Genomic DNA, 24,920 nt, shown 5'->3' with positions numbered 1-24,920 from the left:
GGGGTGGAGGGTGGGAAGGGATAGACTGGGATTTCAAAATTGTAGAATAGACTACACTGTATAGCACAGGGAAATATACACAAAATGTTGATAACTCAGAGAGAAAAAAATGTGACAATGAGTGTGTATATGTCCATGAATAACTGAAAAATTGTGCTGAACACTGGAATTTGACACAACATTGTAAAATGATTATAAATCAATAAAAAATGTTAAAAAAAATTGTGGTTCAGAGATGACAATTATTAAAAATGCAGTATATTTATCAGATACAGCCTACTAAACCACAACCAAAATTGGAAAGTACATATCCAGCCTAAGTGTTATTTCCCTGCATGAGTGGCTATTTGCAAAGCTGATTTACAGTGTGGCAAATAAGAAAATGGGATGATATACAGCAGTAGAGATGCTGCAAGAATTGCCATGCAGGCAGTGTTCTCAAGTACCACATACCATAAATTCTCACAAGATAAAGTATATACCAGAGGAAGCAATGAACCATTTTCTTTACACTTCTTCCATTCTGCCAGAACTCTAGAATTAAAACAGGAAAAGTGAAAAAGAGCTTCTACTTTGAAATTAGACTGGACAGCACGGAAGAGCAGATCTCTAACTGGCTCCAAATCTGTATGGGCTTAGGTGACCTTGGGAAAGACTGAATCTCAAAATTCTCAGTTGCTTTCTGTTTTTATTTTCATTCTTTTAAGGAACAAGTATCTTCTCTGTTGATTAAGGATACTATAAAATGAAATTGTCATGTCTCACTAAAAATGATATATATACATGTATGTGATAAAACAATATAATTTGACATGTGATATATAAAGAATACATATAATATCACAAAACAAATGCAGTAGTTGCATATATATCGTTACTAGATATGCATAGGGCAAGTTTGACACAACTCTAGTTCCTGATACTACGAGCTCCCTAATTACATGAGAATTCTAAGTAGCTAAGGGAATGTATTATCTTTTCCATTTACTTTAAAGAAGGCAAATAATTTTAAAATTCTATTTTCAACTGGCAATACTGAAGGGGATTTAAAAGTCAATCATTTGAAAATAGGTCTGAAACCAGTAAAAACATACAAAACAACAGAGATGTGCAGCAATCTGATACCATAGAGTCAACTGTCCCTCAAATGTCCCTGGTAAATCTTTGAGAGGCTCTTGATAAAAGAAACAACCAAAGATACCTTCCTAATCCAACGTGGTAAATTTACAGTACATAAAAGCTATTAATACGAAAGATGTTTATGAATTTTGATGCTCATTTACATTTTTAAAATTTTATCATAAAGATACAGATAAACCTAAATATTGGGTAGAATTTTATTTTTTTTAGTTCCTAGGGAATAACAACAAAAAATCATCAGTCTTACAGCAATATTTCAAACAAATCTGAGAGCTTTTCAGGATATTTTGCAACTAAAAAGATATAGTAGATAGAACAATACAGTTAAAAGTACGATCAATGAAATCAAAAGTTACTTCAGGCTTTCCTCAAAACAGTGAAGCTTGGCACATAAAAAGTATATTTTATGAGTAACTTATTTGAGAAAATCCTACAAATACTAAATGCCTAATATGTACCAGTCAAAATACTAGATGCGGGGGATATATTAAACAAAATAGTGAAGTTTCTACTTTCTTAGAGTTTATACCAGTAGGAAATACACAAACATAATTTAAAGAATTGAATAAATAATTATAAGGGTGCAAAGTGCTGCAAACTGAGTGGCTGAAATACATATAGGATCACTACACAGAAAATGAAGTTTTAATTGGATGAAGAGAGTTAATAATAAGGACTATGAGTCACTTGAGATTCTTGATTCATGAGATGAGAATTACACCATTAGGAAAAATAAAGATCAGCATCAGTGAGTAAGTGAGACTAGCCAGTGGAAGCACAGACCTTTTCAATTCAGGCAGCATTTGAGTCTCTTTTCAGCAAGCCTTGTTAGATTCAGAAGCACAGTGAAAAAGAGTCTGTTGTCATTTGTATCTCCAGATTTATGTTACTATGAATTCCTGAAACTTAGTGATTACAAGGTAAAGCAGACATTTCCTGGACACTGAAACTTTTATGTAGTCATTGGTCCTTAATTTATCATATTTTTCTGAAACTGATAAACTGATGAAAGTGTACCCATTAAAGCAAAACATAAGATTATTTTTTCCTAATAGTAAGCATAATTTTATATTCTAATGAACATATAAAGAATGAAATGAAAAGTCATATAAACTAAGATATAAGAAGAAACTTCAAAGGAACTACCTTCCCAGACACTCCCCAAATACATGCTTACACACACAATTTCCAGTGGGGACATACTTCTGCTCTCCTCTGATTTTATAGAAAGTGTAATCAGAAGGTTTTGGGGCAAAACTTTGCAGTTTATATCCTAGCTTTGCAACTAAGTGGCTGTCTGATCTTGAACAAATTATGTAAATTTTTTGAGTTTGGGTATCTTCATTTGTAAGATGGAGTTAATATTATCTCCTTGACAGATCTGTGAGATTCCAATTGTGAAATGCTAACCCTCGCCTATCATAGAAGAGGTACTCAGTAAAGTCTTCCAATTTTTTTCTTTCCCAGCCTATCCTTCCCATTTTACTAAAACTAAGGAAGAGAAAGGAAAAGGAGAGAGAAGAAAAAAGCTTTCCTCTCTTTCCAACAGAATAAAAGATGACCTCCAGGCACAAGGAGAAATTTGTGAAAACAAATGTGCATTTTAGCCATCAAATGGTGACTGAGTGAAGAATCTCTGCCCCTATTTCAGGGACAAAGACAAAGTAGGTACTTGATAATTATTGAATTAATTGAATATAATGAAAAGAATGACTAAACTGAATGCCTGAAATGAAGGAATAAATAAATGGATAGATTGACATCCATCACATCACAAAGGGTCTTTGCACCTCTACAGAATTTTTTTTTTGGTACTATTTCCTCTTAGATAAGTGGTTTTTCAACCTGGACTACATAACGGAATCACCCGGTAAGCTTTTAAAGTCCCTATGCCCAGACCAACTGTATCAGAATCTTGTAGGAGGGGAACAGTAGTACTTTTTCAAATTCCTCAGGTGATTCCAATGTACTGTCAGCTCACTGAATCTTGGCCCTTCTAGTAACTAAGCCAGATGGGGAATGGTTTTTAATACTAAAGACTTTACATAGATTTGAAATGGATTGCAATTCTACAAATTCTACCTGAGCAACAGAATGGCCTGGGGCGTTTCCCTCTCTTTATCTCTATCCTTCTATCTCAAAAACCCAGCCCATCTCCCCATACCAACCAAAACAGAACCTTTGCGATTGGAACCCAGGCATCAGAATGTTTTTTCAAACCTAGGTAACTCTCTGCAAAGGAGAAATTTGTTCATATCCCTGCTTATAGGTGGCCACTTGCTATGATCTTCGACACAATTGGCTCCAGCTGTCAATGGAGAAGGCAAAGCCCAGTAAATATGAGGCCCTAACATAAATATCCTGCTAGTTTCTCTTGAAATGGGTAGGATTTCTTCCTTTTGGAGAATCCAAACCCTCAAGCCATCTCTGCTGTTCCTGAGGCAAGGACAGGCCAACATCTTGCCTATACCCTGGTCTGGTCTGCAGGAAACAAGTATAGCTTTGTCACATCACAACCTTCTTAAAACCAAATTATCCATGTACTTCCACATTTTTGGAGCCTGATATTCTGATACAGTAAGGCTGACAATTATTGGAGCTTTTACTGCATGTGTAATTAAGCCTAGTAATGGTTAAATATCAATCTATTTCTTCTAGAAAGCAAAAAACAGCAGAATACTAATTTACATAGATGCACACTTGGATCGTATCTTGGACATTTGCTTTTTCTTTTAGTCTGTTATTATTTGTTTGTTTTTCCTTTTCTTTATTCTTGATATCACCTTTCCTCACCTCTCTTCTTCATAACATTTATCCTACCTTTCCACTCCAAGAAAATTATGTTGAAATGTAATAGCTATTCTACCATATTTTACATGCATAAATATATATAATTTTTTCATTATTTGCTACAAACCCTAAATACTATATACATTTTCTTCCTTTTTCTTTTCACCCAATACCTCATGAAAATTCTGCAAAGTACCTTAACATAGCTCTAATTCATTTTTAATAGCTGCAGAATAATTCATTATATGCAGCTACCATAATTCAACTATTATAATGGATATTCAGTTTCCTTTTTTTTTTTTTAGCTTGAACATCCTTATGTATTCATACTTATATACTGGTGCTTTTAACTCCATGGTTTAAATACCCAGGATGGAATTGATAGGTCAAAGGTTATATGAGGTATTTTTCCTTTTTTATTATAATAGCTGACCTAATCTGAAAAAACAGAAATTCACCAACAGTTTTTGAAAATACTCTTTTGGGGAGAGGGTATAGCTCAAGTGGTAGAGCACATACTTAGCATGCACAAGGTCTTGGTAATCCCCAGTATGTCCTCTAAAAATAAAGAAACCTAATTACCTCCCCACCTCCATCCCTCAAAAATACTCTTTTCTTTATATCACTACAAGCAGTAGAAAAACATCAGTCTTTTTTATCTTGGCCAATCTAATCAGGCTATAATGACAGCTCATTGTTAATTTAATTTGCATGTCTCTGACTCAGTGAGTTTGATCATTTTCTTTTTTGTTGTTGAACTTTTAGATTTGCTGTCCTATGAATTGCCTATTTGTGTCCTTTGTCCATTTTTTTCATTTGGAAACATATCCACCATGATGTTTTTAGGGATTTTAGTATCTTACCATCTAGAAAAGAAATAAATTTCATCTGTTTTTGGTAAATGGATATTTAAATTTTAATGTAGTTTTTTTCTGGCTTTTTTAAAGTTTTGAGAGAAATCCATGATTAATTTTGAGAATGCTATTTTCATCATCTACTGATACAAACATATATGTATTCAATTTGTTTTATAGTAAATCATGCATTAAATTCTGGTGGCAGATTTCCTGATAATGAATCACTATTCATTTCTCAAATGAAACATTTATCATAATGTATTAATTGATAAATTGTAACATTCTTTTTCTAATATTAAGCTTATTTTTATCTTATATGTTAAAATGTTACATTGATCAAGAATATTTTTTCTACTTAAGATGGGATATAAAAATATAATATTTAAGGTCATACACATGTATATTTGTGTGTACATATATTATTTTTTTCTATATGATTTTTATATGATTTTAAGGATATAAAAATATAATGTTTATGGTCATATACATGTACATTTGTGTGTATATACATCATTTTCTCTAATGCAGTATATACTCCATTGTTTGCATAATCATAAATATCTTTCCTACACCCTGAAATATTAATATCTTTTATGAGCGCATTAGGATTCCTGCCTTGAAGTTTTTTCCCCTTCAAGATGTTATTCCACTCTCTTCTATATTACATGTTACAGATGAGAAGTCCATTGACAGATTCTCCTTCCTTTGTAAGAACTGTTGTGGGGTTTTTTTTGCTTTTTTTTTTGGATAAAGTCTTATAAGGACCTTTTAAAAAAAAAACTACCATGAAATCCTTAGGTGGGTGTATTTTCTCATCAATTCTGTTTGAACATCATTAAGTTCTCTTCGGTCTCTATCTCTGGGAAGTCTTCTACTACTATTGGTTTAATCATTTCTCTATCTGTTCTTTTTTCTCCTGGAATTCCATGTCTTCATATTTTAATTACCTTCCAAATGTCTTACAATTTCCATAAATCTATTTTTATAATGCATACATTCAGATATTATTTCCTTTGATCTTTCAAACCACTAATTTTCAGAGCATTGATTCATTAAGGTATACTTAAGGCATAAAAGATAAACTCAGTTGCTTAACACAATTGCGTTGCATTTTTTGATCACATGAAGTTTAAGTGGTAAAAGTCAGGGGGAGTCAGCTGTGTTCAATTAACCTAGCTTGATGGGGACTTGTTATCTTCAACATGGGGCCTCCCAGGTCATCTTAGACATCTCCAACCAGTCAGCAAGTGTGGAGAGAGTGGAGGGTCATCATTAGAGGTCTGTCAGCTCTGGAGTTAGTGTACATTATCTCTACTCACATTCTATTAGCAAGAGCTCTACAGCCCGGGCATTTGTTATGGAAAAGGGGGCTGGGGAATATAATCTACCTACATGCCCAGGATAAAGAGGGGCCAGGTTTTGTGGAACACATAGCAGTCTCTGTCATCTTACCAAAGACTGTCACTCCTTCAGTTCTGGTTAATTTTTGGTTAAAAAATCATACTTTTTCTTTCTTGGTGGGAAGAGGTGGATTTTATTTTTGTTTGTTTCTTTGTTTTAGCTTCAAAAAGACTTCTGAAGAAATATTTGACTCTCCTTGAAAACTCTGTATTTTAGTTCAAATTATTATCTATCTCATTCAGGAGTTCAAGTTCAATTTTGTTTGGCATGTGTTGTGTTTTTTTCTCATCCATCTTCCTCCCTGGTTGCTGGGCTCTTTTAGATGTTTGTGTTTTGCTTCATTTTTTTCTGCTCAGTGGCACTCTAGGATGGTTGTACTAAAGTGATGAAACACACACACACACACACTGGAGGCCTCTTTGGTGATCCACCAGGAGTTTAGAAATTCTCATTAAAGCACCTGTCATTCTCTGAGGATGGTCCAATTCTCTTTTCCTTTACTGAAAAAAAAAAAGTGTTATTTCCCTTGGGAAACCAATGAAAACCAGGCCCACAAACATGTTGATCTTCCACTGGCTTTTCACTCATCTCTAAGTGCCAAGCTCTCTAAAGATTTCAGCAATTAACAATCTAGACCAAGGCTCCATTGGTGGTCCTGGGCACTTGCCCCACCAGAGTGAGAGAAACAAAGGCTTCCTTTCCACCTAGCCATTCCACGGGTCCCAGAGCAGCCATTTGACTCAGGAAAGACAGTTTGGATGGAGTTGGTAGGTAGTGGAAAGGAAGAACACTTAGTTTAGGTCACCATCTTCCCAGAATCTCCTGTTTTTAATCTTTCCACATTAGTTTGAGGAGACATTTTTTCCCCAACAGCAAAGATTCAATGTTAATCTTATAAATTCTATTTGCCCTGTCCCTGTGTAATGAAAAAATATATGAACAAAATGTAAATAACTACGATTTTATGATATTTTAAAAGGAATATAGTTGCATCCACCTGAAGTAAATATAGTAACATAAACTTAATACTGATTAATCAACATCCTATTATATGTACCTTGGTAAATGGCTATGATTTCGTTGTAATTAGTATTAACTCTATAAAGCTTACATATGATATGTATTTCAATAAAAGAATTTCATGTGAATAAAATATAAAACTATGTCTTTTTCTTTCTTTAAACACTGTATGTAGATTACCAAATCTTCTAAAATTTCACTTTTACCACCAACATTTTAAAACAGTCAAATAAAACGAACTTCAGACTACAATGTTTATCATAAGTCCTAAATAATTGTCAATTCAAATTAGTAAGATTTTAATCTGAAAATAAAGTATAAAATAAGGTTCTATGTAACAGTAATATTCAAGTGTCCTCATATTAGATTTTTGTAACCAGTACTTCCTAGATCTATTTGCACTAATTGTTTTATAGAATAATCCTGAATAACAAAAGCATCTTCTGTTCTCTATGATTTTAACAATCACTGATTATAATTAAAGTGGATTGAAAATATCTTATTTGCCCTGGAATGAAGAAAAAACTTAGAACTTAAAGAGCTATTATTTTGACTTGAACAACAATTACCCTTTTGCTCCCTTCACAAGTCTTAATTCCAATCCAGGATTTGGTAATTTGGAAAAAAGAAGAGACAGGTACTGAAAAGAATCATATGAAACTATCCCTTTTCACCACCAATTCAAAACCTCACTTTTAAAGGCCAAGTGACTACTGTATTTATATTCAATAAACTTGTAATTTCTAACAATGATGCCAAATTTTATAACAGTCAGGCTATTTGTTTTTCCCAGGAAGCTTGCCATAATAGAATTACCTTTCAAATTGCATACTGTTATTATTCAATAGTATTAAAACACTCTGACTGTGAGCGTTAATTTGCAGAAACTACCATTGAACTTACTACTGATGAAAATACAAATAACAAATTACACATTTTAAAACTACATTTGAATTTGAAAATATGTCCAACATCACTCATTATCCCAAATAGAGGAACTGGCATGGTAACTGGGTAAAAATATGACTGCTTACATTTGATATGTTTTCCGTAAGAGAATCTTATGTGCATAAAATCTACTTAGTTATAATTATGAGGATGTTTTTTTGTGAGCCATCCTCTTCATTTCTCCTTTGAGAAAAAACCAATACAGTAAATTATGGCTCTCCCACAAAATTAGGATGTATGTTTGTAAAACAACACCTAATTTATGCTAGAAACCAGGAACATTGATAGAGACTAGGTCAACAGGACAGGCACAGTCTAGTGGAGCAATAGACACATCCATCAACTATTACACTTTAATATGATGAGTTATAATGGGGCTAAAAAATGCAATGAAAGCTGTACTCGTTAAGATTAAATCAGTGACTATAATGGATAAATACCAAAATTTCAGTGATTTAACACCTGAAAGTTTATTTCTCAGTCCTACAATGGTCCCATGTAGGAGTTGCTAGTTGGGCACTTCTCCAAGCAATGACTCAGGTACCTGGGCTCTCTTTTTCCAATAGTTCTACCATCTTAAATACACAGTTCCTGGGATCTCCTTGAGGTGTTCTTTAAACCAGGCATCTGAAAGTGTAAAACAGTGTGGAGGATGTCAATTGGGAGGGATTTACAGCCAAGCTTGAGTCTACACATTGTTTCCACTCACATTTTATGGCCATGTCAAACAAGTGAGGCTAAGCAATGCTTCCTTGTGCGCCAGAAAGAAAAAGAAACATATTTGTTATTAAGCAGCAAGGTCTACACAGAAGTAGGGAGATAAAGGGAAATTTCACAAGGGTGTTAATTCTACTACTAACTTTTCAGAGACATGTCCATTTTCCAGATGGACAATGCACACTACAAAGAACATTTGATATAGAAGCAACAGCTTATGTAAAGGCAAAGAAACGTAGAATCGTCTGGAGTATTGGTGGAAAAGAAGACTGTACAGTGTGTGTGGACTGTAGGATGCAAGGGGAGCAGGACATGAAACTGAAAAACCAGGGACCAGATCATTCAGTTCATGTCCACAAAACGTACTGCATATTATGTTTTATATGCTTTTAGGAGTTGATAAAGACAAATATAAAGAATAAGCCTCATTCACAAAAAGCTCCCATTTCAGCAGAGATCACAAAAAGAAATTTGATGAAGAGAAAAGATAGACGCACAACATATTTAAGTGAAGAATCAGCAGGACTTAGTATCTGATTGGATGGAAGGTGGCGGGAAAGATAAGAAGAATAGACTGGGGTGAAAAGAGAAGTATTATAAATTGGGAGTTTGGGATTTGAAGATACTAACCACTATATATCAAATAGACAAACAGCAAGGTCCCACTGTATATAACACAGGGAACTATCTTCAATAACCTGCAATAGCCTCTAATGAAAAAGAATATATATTTGTATAACTGAATCACTATGCTGTACACCAGAAATTAAGATAGCACTGTAAACCAACTATACTTCAATAGAAAGAAAGGAAGAAAGAAAGTAAGGAAGAAAGGTATAAAATGACTTCCAGACTTCTCATTTGGGAGACTGGGTAACTAGCAGAGGGAACACAGAAATAGGTAAGATCAATTCATGAAATTAATTTCAAACTTTTTGACTTCTAGGATATGCGGCATTCAGCTCAAGACTAGCAAGTCTTAAAATTCACATTTTGTGTGATTAAAATTTTGCTCAATCATGGTGCAACACACTGAAGTTGGGGGAGCAGAAACCTGGAGGGCCTGTGCGCTGCACCTGGAGATCTGCCTGAAAGGCCCTGGAGAACCACACTTGCATTCCCATCTAGAAGTCCTACTGGGTCGTCTAGTTCCACAAGACAGTCAGTGAGGATTCGAACGTGCTGTGCGGGTCCAAGGCTCCCAACAAGCACAACAGAAGTACTGAAAGCCGCAGCCCTTCCTCGACTCATCCGCTGAGGACACTGACAAGAGCGAGGCGTCCGCCCGCCAGGAGCTCAAGTAGCGGGCCTCTGGCCCAGAAATACTAGTGGGACACGGCCAAGGCCCGAAAGATGCGGTGCTTTGCCCCACCTGCATCAGCCCTATCACCCTCCCCAACGTCACCAAGGGCGCGGTACCTCAACGAGATCAGGACAGCATAGTGGCTTCCTCCAGCGGGCCACCAACAGGGGTGCTGTGTGAGGAGAACACGCGGAGCCCGAGCTTGGGCGTCCGCGACGTGACGCCGCGCAGATCCATCCAGGGCGTCGTCACGCCAGGAGCGGCCTCAACGCCGCCCGCGGAGCCCATGTCCCTGGGGAGATTCGGTGTCCGCAACGAGGGGTCGGTCGCTTCTACAGGGTCCGGAACGGAAAGCGGAGCCATGTCTTAAAGGAGTTTCCGGTGACCGGCACCCGCACGTTTATCCTCAAGGCCTGTCGACGAGTCCTTTGCTTTTACCGCCGACCTGAGGCCCACACCGGCGGCCCAGCCTCCGCGGTGCGTGTCTGACCTCTGCCCGGGGACCGCTTCCATCACACCAGCGCCCCAGGGGAGACACAGCAAGCTCAACGCCTGAAGGAAGGCGTCCCAGCTCCGGGCAACTCTCGGGACAGATTGCAGGGGGCCTCGCAGACCCTCCGCCCGGGGAACTCCAGCCGGCGACGACCGACCGCAGCCACGAGCGCTCGCGTCCTCCTCACGACACCTCGCGAGACCGTGAAGACCCGTGATGCCCCGCCTGACGGGCTTCCTGGGCTCATTCTGTGCCTTCTCTCAACGTGGATACTTGGTGCTGTTTCCTTCCTTCTTCAAGATTTAAGAGGCCGCAGAAATACCCTCCCGACAGGTACTTCTGTAGTTGATGGAGGTGGGGGAGGGAGTGAGACACCACTTTTTTTTTCTTTTTTTTCTTTTCTTCAGAGGGAAACTCAAATGCCCCCCCCCCGCCGCCAAATTTTAAAATAAACGCATTAAGAGACTTATTTGTGTGAAAAAAATTCTCAATCTCAGCTCAATCTAGAATCACGCTCCATCTGCTGTTTCTGTGTCTTGGTTCAATTTGTAGTATCTCCTATTTGAACTTCATCCCAATTGGTCAATAAGTACTTTTTTATTATACAATTTTTTAAAAAGCAACCTTCCCATAAAGCACCATCTACCTATTACACTATTAGACAAACGACTTTTTTAAGAAAGAAAAGGATTTCCTCACTTTCTCCGTCCATTGTAGATTTCTGCCCAATCACAAGAATGAAACTGCCTTCATTAATGTATGATCTTTTAATTGACAAAACTAGTAGATTCTTTTCACCCAGCCTTCCAGGAGTCTTTGGGAAGGTGGCATTATTTGACCACACCCTTCTAACACTATCTACCACTTTGAGTGTGATGATAATACTGTCTTGCCTTCTAAGTACTCTGCTCAGCTACCATTCCAACATACACCAAATTGTGATGGTTGAAGCTGAGGTTCAAAATTTTGAACAATTTTGATAAGAAATCTATCATAAATAATAAATTCTCTTTCCAGAATGGTGCTGTGAATTCATGACCTTTGGACCAAGGCAGATTTGGTTACTCTCCACCTATGGAGACATCAGCAATTATGGTATGTCCAGTATCACTCCTTCCTTCTTCAAGTCATGATACCTCTCCTTTTCTCCTGAGGACTGCTTGTCTCCCATTCTGGAGTTTATAGTTCAGTGGACGATCAGACACACCTATCCCATCACATTTCAGGATTAGAAATGTGTATTAGTTTGCTAGGGCTACCAAAGCAAAGTACCAAAGATTGGGTGGCTTTAAACAGTAGAAATTTATTTTCTCACAGTTCCAAAGGTTAGAAGTCCAAGATTAAGGTGTCAGTAGCGTTGATTTCTTCTGAGGCCTCACTCTTTAGCTTTTAAATAGCTAGTTTCTCCCTGTACCTTCACATGGTCTTCTCCTCTGTACATGTCTGTGTCTAAATTTCTTTTTCTTATAAGAACATCAGTCATACTGGATTAGGGCCCACCCTAATGACCTCATTTTAATTTAATTACATCCTTAAAGAACCCATTCCAAGAAACAGAGTCACATTCTGAGTTATTAGGGGTTAGAATTTCAATATATGAATTTTGTGGGAACACAACTTTTTCTCTAACTGCATGAACCAAAGTTGGCCAGTCAGTATATCCCACACCCCTATGTAGAGAGGTTGGTCCCACGTGGGGGGATATTTTCAAGCAAGATTAAGCAGTATCTTTTGAGGACTGATAAGTGTGGAAAAAAGAAAGTCATAACCTACTTTGTGAGATTCCCTAGTTCCAAGGATAATGTAGGTTTGGCGCTTACGTATAAGTTTACAAAGGTTGTCTTTTGAGTCAAGTAGAGAAAACCTGTCAAGGATCAACATGAAGAAGACAGATACGAGAGATGGAGAGAAGGAGAGAGAAGTCTGATATTATTTGACCACACATGTCCAGTATGTCTAAACTAGGGAGCTTCTGTAAATTTTACTTGATGCCATATATTTTTTTACTAAGCTAGTTTGGGTTGGAAATCTGTCACTTTCAATTGAAAAAAAAAGTTCAACAAAATATACCTTGGAAAAATAGGTGGTTTTGGCAGAGTAACTTAGGTAGACTGACTAATGTTATATTGCTGTAAATATGAATCAATCATATTTCTCAACCATGTACTCTAAAGTGAAGCCCTGTAATAGGGTTCTCCAGAGAAATGGAACCAATAGGACATATATAGATATTTATTTGGGAATTTATTATAGATTTATTGTAGGAATTGGCTTATGTGGTTTTAGAAGTAGAGAAACAGAATGGGATCATCAATGACATATAGAAAGAAGTGAGGAGTTTTAAAATTTGCAGTTTGAACCTTGGGGCATTTCATTAGATTAACATGTTATGTAACATGTTAGGAAATACATGAGCTAAAAATGGGATTGGCAAGACTATATTTTCAGGGATCATTTCTGTAGTTCATTATTAGAGAAGAGCACTGATAATAAACCAGTAATCTGGTAAGTAAAAAAAGGGGGGATTGGCTATTATGAGAGTTATCTGTTTTATTGTATTTTTATATGATTCATCTAGAGGCACTTTTGTTTGTTTGCAAGACCCAGAGCAAATAAGAGAAGAAACTCTGGAATTTGCTAGAGTAGTTTAAATTAAAATTTTTTCAGAGGTAAATAGGGTAGTAAACTGTCCTGAGTTATTGAAATTGTACGGTAGGTTTGTTATATTAGTCTCTATATTTTTGAATGTTTGAAATATTTCATGATAAAAATAGTAAGATTTTTTAAAAATTCCAACCTTGGGCCAAGCCAAGTATCAAGATATTTGGTTTAAAAAGCTAATGGCACCCTTTTCCCTATCCAGTTCAGAAACAATTGAGAAATAGACACAAAAATCAGATGAAAATTATAGCATCATCTTTATCATTTGTGAAACAGCTTCAAGAATGTTGCTTTAGGCCTTGAGCCAAGTAACTTGATAGTCTTGGCTCCCAAATTGATGCATTCATCCAAGCACTGGCATTACACCAGTGCTTGACAGGGTTACACCTAGGTATACCCTCTCTGCAGGCAGGAATATATGAAAATATGGGAACAAGTTGCTAAAATGAGTGAGGAGGAGAATGAGAAACCTTCCCTGAGTAACTGAAATGTTCTATTTCTTGATCTATAGTGATTTTATAAATACTTAAATATGTAAATGTCTATCAAGCTATCAAATCTATTAAAGATTTGTGCAATTCTTCATATGTATTAATCTACCAGGGCTGCCATAACAAAATAACACACACTGGGTAGCTTAAACAACTGAAACTTATTTTCTTGAGGTTCTGAAAGCCAAAAGTCCAAAATCAAGGTGCCAGCAATGTTCTCCTAAGGCATCTCTTCTTGGCCTGCAGATGGCCTTCTTCTCCCTGTTTCCTCACGTGGCCTCTTCTCCATGCACACCCGTCCTTGGTGACTCTTTACCTTCTTATAAGGACATAGTCATATTGGAACAGGGTCCAACTCTATGACTTTATTTAACCTTAATTACCCTTTTAAAAGGGTCTGTCTACAATTCAGTCACATTGGGGATTAAGTCTTGAACATGTGAGTTTATTGAGGGGACACAATTCAGTCCATAGCACTATATATATGGTATACATCAATAACAAAATTAAAAGAAAAGAAGAAATAAATGTCCATAGAATGGGAATTCATTAATATGAATGAAAAGACTGAATTCACTGTAAGTTTAAGACATCCCAAACTTTCCAAGAAAAAATTTGATAGCAGAGAAGGTACATGGAAGCCTTTGGAAAAGAAAGGAAATGGGAGAAAAACTAAAGGTTGGTGGGAAAAGGACTCTGGAAGCAAAGACCAGCTTTTCCTGCTTTACTGCTAAAAGTTTGAGAGAGGCCATACTCCCTTGTCCTGGGACCCACTGTTGCACAAAGGAGGGGCACATCAGCTTCCACTTCCAGTGACAGAGAGGGAGGGAGAAGAAAGGCTGGGTGGGAGTAGGCTTGCAGGGAGAGATGGGAGGCAGATGAGAATGAGTAACAGGAAGGAGGTGAGAGAGAAAGAGGTATCGGGAGGGAGAAAAGAAGGGAGAGAGAGGAGAGAGGAAAAGAGGGAGAGAGGTGAAGGCCGAGAATGAATTCCAACTCCGCAAGAGACAAATATATGGCTGAATGTTTAAGTAAATGAACTCTGGAGGCCAACTGCCTGCACTTATGTCTTAGCTCAGTCACGTAAGAGCTGTCTGACCACAGGGAAATCACTAAATCATTCCATGCCTTAGTTTCTCAACCTGTCAAGTGAAGTAGAGAATATACCTACCTCATATGCTAATTTATGATTGAATCAAATGAGCTAATACATGCACCGCTTGGCATATGTTTAAGCAAGTGCTGTATAAACGTCTGCTATTATCAGTCAAGTTTAAGTCTTCCACCTGGGATCCAAAGTATGAATAAGAAATAAAGACTTGCCTACTTTTGTGAAGATCCAGTGACCATGCACGGCTCAGGAAATAGTTTATTCCCTTTTTCACTCCCATGCTTGCTTCTCCTTAGGCCTAGGTTTAAATAAATAGGCAGAACTAGTCAGATTGCTCCACTGAACTATGCCGAAGTGGCTGGGATGCAGTTCTCATGTGATTTTCTTTAAGCCTGATATTTCCCAGCATAGACATAATTTCCCATCTAGGAAATGCTGATATCCTGCCTTTCCATGTTAAGGCAAAGTGAGAAATCTGCAGTCCTATAATTTTTCTGCATAGGTTATCTTGCTTAGTTTTTTTTTTTTTTTTTTTTGCATTGGAACATCCAAGGGGGAAAAAAGTATACTCAGCAAAGACCATTTTATTTCCCTCCAGTTCACTGTGATACAGGTTGATAGACCACACTAACCCTGAGGAGACCGCTGAAATGTGAGAATGCAAGTGTTTTGCTCATTTTCTACACAGGCACTTGCAGAGACCAAAACACCACGCAGTAACTGGGAGCTGGAAAACCACAAGTAATGTTTACTGTGTGTGTCTATTAAAAGGTGTTAACAAGTAATTGCATAGCATCACCCACTTAAACATACTTCAGATGGTATTTTTACCCTGAGTCTGAGGAACGTTTCATTGGCATAGATTTTTAAGAGCTTTTGAAAAGAATATGGTTCTATGGGAGATGCCAAATTTGTGGCTTCATCCAGTGCAATTCAGATGGCAGGATGTGGTTCAGCAGTTATGGGGGTTGCAGTGAGTCAGCTATGGAGACAAATGTTTCCATGGTGACCTTCCCCATTCATTCAGCGTGAGGCCTCCTTACACCCATGAGAATTAATGACAAGGCATTAACACTGATAATCATAATGAAGAGAGCTGTCTGAGAGTGGGGCAACTCCACCCTGACATTTGTGAGGAAGTAGGATGGAGGAATTTAGCCAGTGCGTCGGGGAGGAAAATACTGAACTACAGAGAAAGGAAATCCATTTATTTTTTCTTTTATAGAACAGTTTTCCTGCCAGAATAGACCCTGCTGCTGACAGACGTCTATAGCCTCCCCTCTGGGAATTCTCTTAGTGGTACAACAAAGTGCGGGTGAAAATAAATAACTCAAAGAAATGATTCACTAATGGTCAAAAGAAGCAGGTTGAGGGAATATGGAAGGGACACAGGCTTAAACTCTACTCTGTTTTGTTTGTTTGTTTAAATACTTTAAAATGTTCCTTAGGAAGTCCTTTTAGGAAAAGCCTTTTTCTTGAAAGACTTACCTTTTTCTGTAGCTTCATGGCAAAACTTTTGTTCCTTTCAGGGGAAAAGTACTTTTCATGTTGTGCTAATAGCAGCACTTTATTTCTGTGTACAGAGATGTGGGGCATTGCACAAACATTAGGAGTCTACCCTCTTAACTCAGATGCCAGCCTGGGTAAAATTATAGACGCAAAGAGAGATTATGCTTTCCCAGAGCAGGATGCAGATTTTCACAGGCTCCCAAAGGATCAGGCCTTGTGATTTAGTCAGTTGTTTGCATGGTTATCTCCTTTATTAAATTTCAAAATTCCATAGAGCAGAAACTTTATCTTATTCATCTTCAGTGTTGTCAGCTCCACTCCCAGCACACACACACATGCAAATATATACAAGTACACATGCACACACAGGTAGTAATCTAACATCATTCTTTATGCACTACATGCCACATTACTACATATCTGTTAAATGAGTGGATTTGATCAGCAACATAAAACCTCAGGTGAGGCAATTAAGCACTTTGTATATGAAGTTTTAGAAATCCATAGGGCTAAATTATAACAGTTTTTAAAACTATGTGGCGCTGTTCTGCTTTTTCCAATGTTTAGACAAGCGGATTTGACACAAATACAATAAAGCCTAAGAGGCAGTAAATGAAAAACATGTGTGAAAAAAATCAAGAGGTTCTCAAGGCAGCTGGACTGTTTAGATTGATTAAATGATGTCTGCAGAATGCTGATGGCTGGACCTACTGTGGCATTTATTAATCCATCAAATATTTATTAAGAACCTACTTTAATAGCTGTTTGCTCTGTGCCAAGCACTGTCCTAAGTGCTTTATGCATATTACCTTATTCAATCTTCCCTAAGAAGTAAACACTGTTATTAAAATACCTATTTTTCAAGCAAGTAAACTGAAATATGAGTAATTTAAGTAAGTTGCCTAAATCCACACAGATAGTAGAGGTGGAGTCATAAACTGAACCAAGGAGCCTGGCTGCGGATCACAGGTTCTTAACTGCTGCATGACACTGCCAATCCCTGGGCTGGGAACTCAGAGTCAAGCCATAATCAGAAGTATGTACATTTACTTTGTTTTCATAAAGCTTAGTGTTTTGAAGGGGAGGCATGCTGAAAACAACCAAATACAATCACAGGTGACAAGTGCTAAATGAGAGCCGAGGAAGAACTCTAAGGACAGGGCAGTATAAATCATCCTAACCTAAGGATGTGAGGCTTCTCATAATGCAGAAGAGAGAGAGTAAAAGAGGTCAGTGTCATTTCGTACTCACGTTGTTTCCTGATGGTCTCTGGTGATGAGATAAGAGTGGCTGAGCCAGAGGTGTTGAGTCATGCTCAGGAGGGAATCTTTCCAGGTGATTCCGAAGGTCAGCTGATGAACTCTGAGAGACACACCTCTGGTAGGTGCAACACAGGACAGAAAGATAGCATCTGACTAGACAAGGGACGATCATACCAGGTGAAACGTGTCATCAGAGACTGTTGGGAAGGACAGTATTTCCATAAAGCTAGAAGTGTAGATGTGGACATTATAGAGAAAAACACAGTCAATAAAGGAAGCTGAGAAACTCTGCTAGGGTTAGAGAGAATGCTATAGACATGAGAAGCTTTGGGGAGCCAGGCACCTGCTAGAAAATTCCTCTAGAAGTCAGTCTAAATCTTGACAATTGTTAACAATTTTTATTCATCACCATAACAGTTAATTTATATTGAGCACTTCCTATATACCAAGCTTTATGCTAAGACTAGGGGAAAAGTATTATTATCATTACTGCTACGCTGATCAGCTATGACATAATAGAGCTGAGCACTTGACCCCTGATCATCATACAACCCCCAGAAATATTTTATCACTTAAAGCTACTGATTACCACCCTTTTTGACTTTAAAGGTTGATAGTCAAATCTATGGGAACACATCGAAACAAATGCAAGATTTTTTTTTCACTTCAAAGTTTTTATGAATTTTAAGTATTGGTTGATTAGCATTTTTCATACAACACTAATTACAGCAGAATGTGTAGGGGAAGGGTAAAGTGGAGGTCAGAAGAAGCCCTAGAACTGAGGAGAAACACATTTTGAAACATCAGGGAAATGAATGAACAAAGAATCAAAAGACAGACATGAATATTGTTAAGTCAGAGCATGTCAGGAGTTTTGGAAGTCCCAGCAAACAGCTTCTAGATGATCAGCAGAAATAGAAGGGATGAAAGCAAAGTGTGTGACCAACAGGCAGGCCATCAGAAATTGTCAGGAGAGACAAAGAAATGTGGATACAAGGCAAGACTTGTTGGAGGTGAAACCAGGACAGGACCCTGAGCCCAGGCAGCCTGCTCTCCTGCCCCTACTTCTTGAGTCCCCGCCATCCTGTTGAGAATGAATGAGCCGTGGGGAACCACATATGGGGAAAGCAGAAGGCAGTAACCAGGAGTGAATCTGTGAGTGGCAGCAGGAACTGCAACAGCAGGGTTAGTTTAAAAGGTTAGTGGTTTTTCTCTGTTTCTTACATCTTCCTCAAGTGGCTGAAGTGTTTAAGATTAAAATACCATTAATTTTTAGGAAATAAATGACTGAAAACTCATTCTTAAAATCTTCTAGGATTAGAAGGGTCTTATTTGGGAGGTACAGAATTTTAACGCTTTCTAGGACTTTCCTTCTGCAACTTTGCAATCTCTGTGTAACTTGCTTTCTGCATCCTCTCCCAACGAGGGCCACTTCCATGCTCTTCAAACAGACCAAAATGTGGCATATTTGGGCATCATTTGAAGTATATATTGTTCCTGATATCCATGTTTAAAGCATGTTATGCATGCCCTGAATTTTACCTTTACATTTGTTGAAGTTACTTTACTGAATATTTGTCCATCTTTTGTACATCATAGCTAGGACTGTTAAATAATGCAAAAAGGGATTTGAACATATCCTTTATAAAATATGACAATGCTTAGATAAATATATTTTCAGTATCTAGGCACATTACTTAAACATACTATTCCTTTTTTAAAATATAGGTTCAGCATAAAGTTGTTGAACTCAAATAATGTACTTATTTGAAAATCTGTACCTGAATGAGTTGCAGGAAGAGTTCTCAAAATCTAACCAGTTCACTAGTATTGTGGACTAGGAAGTAACTTCCTTATTTTAACAATAGGAAGTATTTTTATGACCTGTAGTACCTTGGGTGGTACTTTGGGGAATGATGAAGCAAGAATTTCCTTCCCTGCTTGCAGACCTCTAGCTACAAGTTAGTGCCCTTGGTTGTGATGCTGCTGGCTGGCTTATTAAGGATTTGATGTATTGTCTTTTGTCCTTTTGGCTCCCGTCACTGTCTTCACTTTCCTGTCCTTTTTGTGGTATCTGCTTGGTTCTGGAATCTCTTTTTGGTTGCTTTTTCTTCCTTGTACAAAATGTTGTCTTGTCTTTTCAGCATTTCAAAAGGTTTCCCCAGTGACTTGAATTTGAAGAAAGCTGCAGGGTCGTTGCTCAGTGGAAAGCTTAGAATGACAGTGAAATCCCTAAACAGGGACTACTCTTTCTGAATAGGGAAGCCTAAAAATAAAAGCTGTCTGCAGCTGGGACTGTGTGCTAAGACAACTGAAATGCAGAGGAAATCGAAAGTATAAATAAAAAAACAACCTTGCTAGAAAGGACTAAGGTGTTAAATTGGTGCCAAGGTAGAAACCTGGAAAAGGCCAACTTCATAGTAGGTGGTTTATCACCCACAGATAGTTTAATGTGGTGAAAGTTTGATTCATCCATGAAATGTCAGCCCCAAGAATGCAAGGAGGTAGCAAAGAGGCTCTAAGTCAGCCTAACTTCCCCAAAACAACTGGAGAGCTCCATGTTCCTAAGGCACCACTTTCTGTTTTCCTTCCTTCTACACAAGCAACTCTAATTATTTTACTGATGTTCTCTTCCACCAGCTCGCTTCTTTGGAATGGCATTTTCTTTTCTTATTCATCAGTGCCAATTCCAAGTCTCCCTTTCCCTAACCCCATTCTTGCCTGGACTACAATTTCACATCAGCCCAGTTTGGGGCTCCTGTAATTTCCCTCTAACTGCTGTTTCAATGCATTTTGAACTCCAGCTTTTTAACCCCTCACTCTTAATCCTGTTTGTCATCCTTACAGAGTTTCACTTCTTTTCTCTTGGAAGAGTTTAGACCAACTCCTTGGTTATCACTTGTTTGGGATCAGTCAAATCCCAAATCCCTACACCTAGACTGTGATAATATTTGAGGACAAAAAAACAAAAACAAAAACATACAAATGTGCAGCTAGTGCTACTAAAATGTATATTCATCTCTTCAGCTGGACTATCCATGCTGCTTGGCAATCCAATGTTTCCCTCCTTCAGCTCCCTCAACTGTGAGCCACAAATGTGATTTCAAGTCTTCACCAGGCTTTGCAATCCTCTTTACTCTGTAAGTCTCATTTTTTCTTAGCATATGACCTGTATGGAAAAAAGTGGGGTTCTCTATAGCACACACGACTGCAAATTATTTCTATCTTCATGGCAGATCATGTAGTTTCTACCAGCAAAATTGAAAAAGCACTCCTTCTAGTACTTTCTATTTGATCACCCACTCTTCTGGCTTTCCTTTAGATTATAAAATTATGCTTATTTCTCTTAATTTAACAGGAAAAAAATATCTCTCAAATCTGTGTTCCTTTCTAGCTACCTTTCCTGCATTCTTCTTCCTTTTATTAAGAATGACCTTCACTTATCATCTTTACTTAGTCATTCTCTTCCCCATATTTCTTTTATTTTAAAAATAATTCTTTAACATCGTCATTAAAGTAATGTATGTACCTATTTTTAAATGAAGAATAGTAATGTCCAGATTTACCACTGTCCACCTCCCAATTTGACTACTCTTGGGCCCCTCTTTTAACACTTTATGCCCCCTGAACACTACCATTTTAAGAGTTCTGTTCACCAATGGATGTATTTTCTTTTTCTTCCCTTATTTTGATAAAGTAGATTCTTCAGTTCTGATAGAGCTTTCTGAGTTCTTATGTATCTAAAAATATTACTTTTCTACCCTCATGCTTGATCAGTGGGTGGTTTGGGCATTGAATTCTTTGTTGAACAACAGATTCCCTTAGAATTTTGAAGTCACCGCTTCTCTATCTCTAGCATCTAATGTTACTGTCAAGAAAGTTCGATGTTATTCCAATTATTGTTCATTTTTTAGTCAGTTTTAAAGTTTTTAAAAAAATTCTCAAATGTACAGAAAAATTGCACAAATAGTACAAATAACTCTTTTCCTGTTCCATTTGAAAATAAGTTATCAATCTGAAGCCTCAATTTTCAGATTACTTTAGTATTTATTTCCTCCAAAGACATTCAATATGTTCCTACATAATAAAATACAGCCATCAAAATCAGAAATTAACATTGATGCAACACTGTCATCTGCTTTAACTCTTTAGGCCACTTCTTTGGACCCTATTTAAGTTTGCCATTTGTCCCAATAATGTTTGCATTTAAAGGATCCAGTTCAGAATCACCTCTCACAGGTCTCTTTAGTCTCCTTCAGTCTGGAACAATTCTCCAGTTTTTCCTAGGCTTTATAACATTGACACTTTTGAAGAGATAGGTCAGTTATTTTGTGGAATGACCCTTCGATTGGGTTTGTCTCCTGATTAAATTCGGGATGTGCATTTTTGGCAGAACTATAACAAAAGTGGTGCTGTATCTTCAGTGTATCATAACAGCTTTCTAATGCACAGTACATCTCTTTCCATTCTTTAACTTTGAAACCTTTAAACGTGTGTCATTATATTAAAGTGTCTCATGTTGACAACATGTAATTGGGTACTCCATTATTTACCTATTCTGACAGTCTTATCTTCTTAATTGGTGTATTTAAATCATTTGAGTTGATGTAATTATTGATATGGTTGCATTTAAGCCTACAAACTTACTGTTGCTTTCCCATTTGTCCCATTTCTTCCTTGTTTGGGGTTTTTTCCCCCACTCTTTTGCTTCTTTTGGATTATGTAATTATTTTGTACTATTCAATTTCATCTCCACTGTTGGTTTATTAGCTATATCTTTTTGCTTTATATTTTTAGTTGTTTCTCTGTGGTTTATAATATACATCTTAACTTTTCACAATTTGCTTTTTTAAATTATTAAATTATTTAAATCATTTATTCCGTATCAAAATAATATATGTCTTTATGTGTAATGTAAGGACATTACAACTGAAAACTTACATCTCCTCCACCTGGTACTCTTTTTATTATACACTTTACTTGTATATATGTCATAAATCACAAAATACGTTGTTGTTATTTTTGCTTTAAATAGTATAATATCACTTAAACAAGTGAAAAATAAACAAAAACAAAATGAACAAAAAGAGTCTTGTGGAAGATGAAAAAGGTTTGGAGATGGATGGATGGTTAAAATATGCTGACAACTCTTCCAGCTTTTGTTTCTCTCAAAAAGTCTTGCAACAAAAGCAAAAATAAACTTTTTTTAAAATGATGCAGTGGGACTACATCAAACTAAAAAGCTTCTGCACAGCAAAGAATACCATCAACAAAATGAAAAGGCAACCTACTGAATGCAAATCATATATCTGATAAGGAGTTAATATCCAAAACATATGAAGAACTCAGTCAACTCAATAGCAAAACACAGTCAGATTAAAACATGGGCAGATGATCTGAACATACATTGTTTTCCAAAGAAGACATACAGATGGCAACAGGTACATGAAAAGATGCTGAATATCACTAATCATCAGGGAAATGCAAATCAAAACCACAATGAGATATCCCTTCACACCTGTTTGAATGACTGTTAATGTCATTCAAAAAGACAAGAAATAACAAATGTTGGCAAGGTTGTGGATGAAAGGGAACCCTTGTGCACAATTGGTGGAAATATAAACTGGTACAGCCACTGTGGAAAACAGTATGAATGTTTCTTAAAAAAATTTAAAATAGCTCTACTATGTCATCTAGCAATTCTACTTCTGGGTATTTATCCAAAGAAAACAAAAACACAAATTTGAAAAAAATACATGCACCTCTATGTTCATTGCAGCATTTTTCACAATAGCCAAGACATGGAAACAAACCTAACTGTCCATCAATGGATGAATAGATAAAGAAAATGTAGTATATACATATCATGGAATATTATTCTGTCATAAAAAAGAATGAAATCTTGGCATTTGCAACATGTATAGACTTTGAGGGCATTATGCTAAGTGAGATAAGTCACACAGAGAAAGACAAGCACAATATGGTCTCACTTACTTGTGGAATTAAAAAAAAAGACAAAACTGAGCTCATAATACAAGGAACAGATTGGTAGATGCCGGAAATTGGGGGTGGGAAGGTGAGTGAAATGAGTGAAGAGGGTCAAAAGGTACAAACTTTGAGTTGTAAAATGTTAAAGTCCTGAGGAAATAGTGTACAGCATGGTGACTATAGTTAATAATATGATATTACATACTTGAAAGTTTCTAAAAGAGTAAATCTTAAAAGTTCTCATCACAGCAAAAAGCATTGTATAACTATGCATGGTGACAGATGTTAACTAAACTTATGGTGCTGATTATTTTGTAATATATGGAAATATTGAATCATATTGTACACCTGAAATTAATATGTTATATATCAGCTATACCTCAAATATTTTAATAAATAATAACCTAAATAAATACATAATTTTAAAGTCTTTATTTACCTGCTTTTTTGGAAGATATTTTGTTGTACATAAAATTATTTTAGCATTTAAAAAATACTGTTTAATTACTTTCTGACTTGCATGTTTTTGAAGAGAAATCATTCTCATGCACCCTTTTTGCCTCTGGCAAGTAGGGCTTAACTCACTTGTTAAGACTTACAGTGCTCTGCTATCTGTTGGCCAGTGTCTGAAAATAATTCTTTCATACATTTGGTCCAGTTTTCTAATTGTTTACAGAGAAAGGGCATGTCCTGTACCAGTTTCTCCCTCATAGAGGAAAAAGAATTTGCCATCTATCTCATAAATTATGTTAGATATGAATAAATTACTTCTTTGTATTAAAAGACAGAGATTCTTTACCTGGATTTGAAAACAAAACAAGACAAAAATGAAAAACCAAGACCAAATCATAACTTTCTGTTTGTCTCATCTGTTTATTTGTTCCTGTCTTCTTGCTTGCTTGTTTGTTTTCTTTTAGATTAACTGAATTATTTTTCCTTTAAATTCCTCTATTTAAATATACATCTTTGCATTATTTTTGGTGGATGTTTATGGGAGTACATCATGCATTATTAACTTACCATGATCTAGTTAGAGTTTCTTTTAAAATATTTTAAGTAAAATGTAAGAACTTTGGAAAAAAAAGAGTTCCATTTATCCACCTGTCCTTTTTACTATTGTTGGCATATATATTATATCTACAAATACAGAGTTTATAGTTTCAATTATATAGTTTGTTTTCTCAATTATAGGTTTATAGTTTTAGTTTTCATATGACTTTTACAGAAAC

The sequence above is a fragment of the Camelus ferus genome, chromosome 8, assembly GCF_009834535.1.
Source record: "Camelus ferus isolate YT-003-E chromosome 8, BCGSAC_Cfer_1.0, whole genome shotgun sequence".
NCBI lineage: Eukaryota > Metazoa > Chordata > Mammalia > Artiodactyla > Camelidae > Camelus > Camelus ferus.
The sequence above is the reverse complement of the archived record's forward strand: the minus strand, read 5'-3'. Positions refer to the sequence as shown.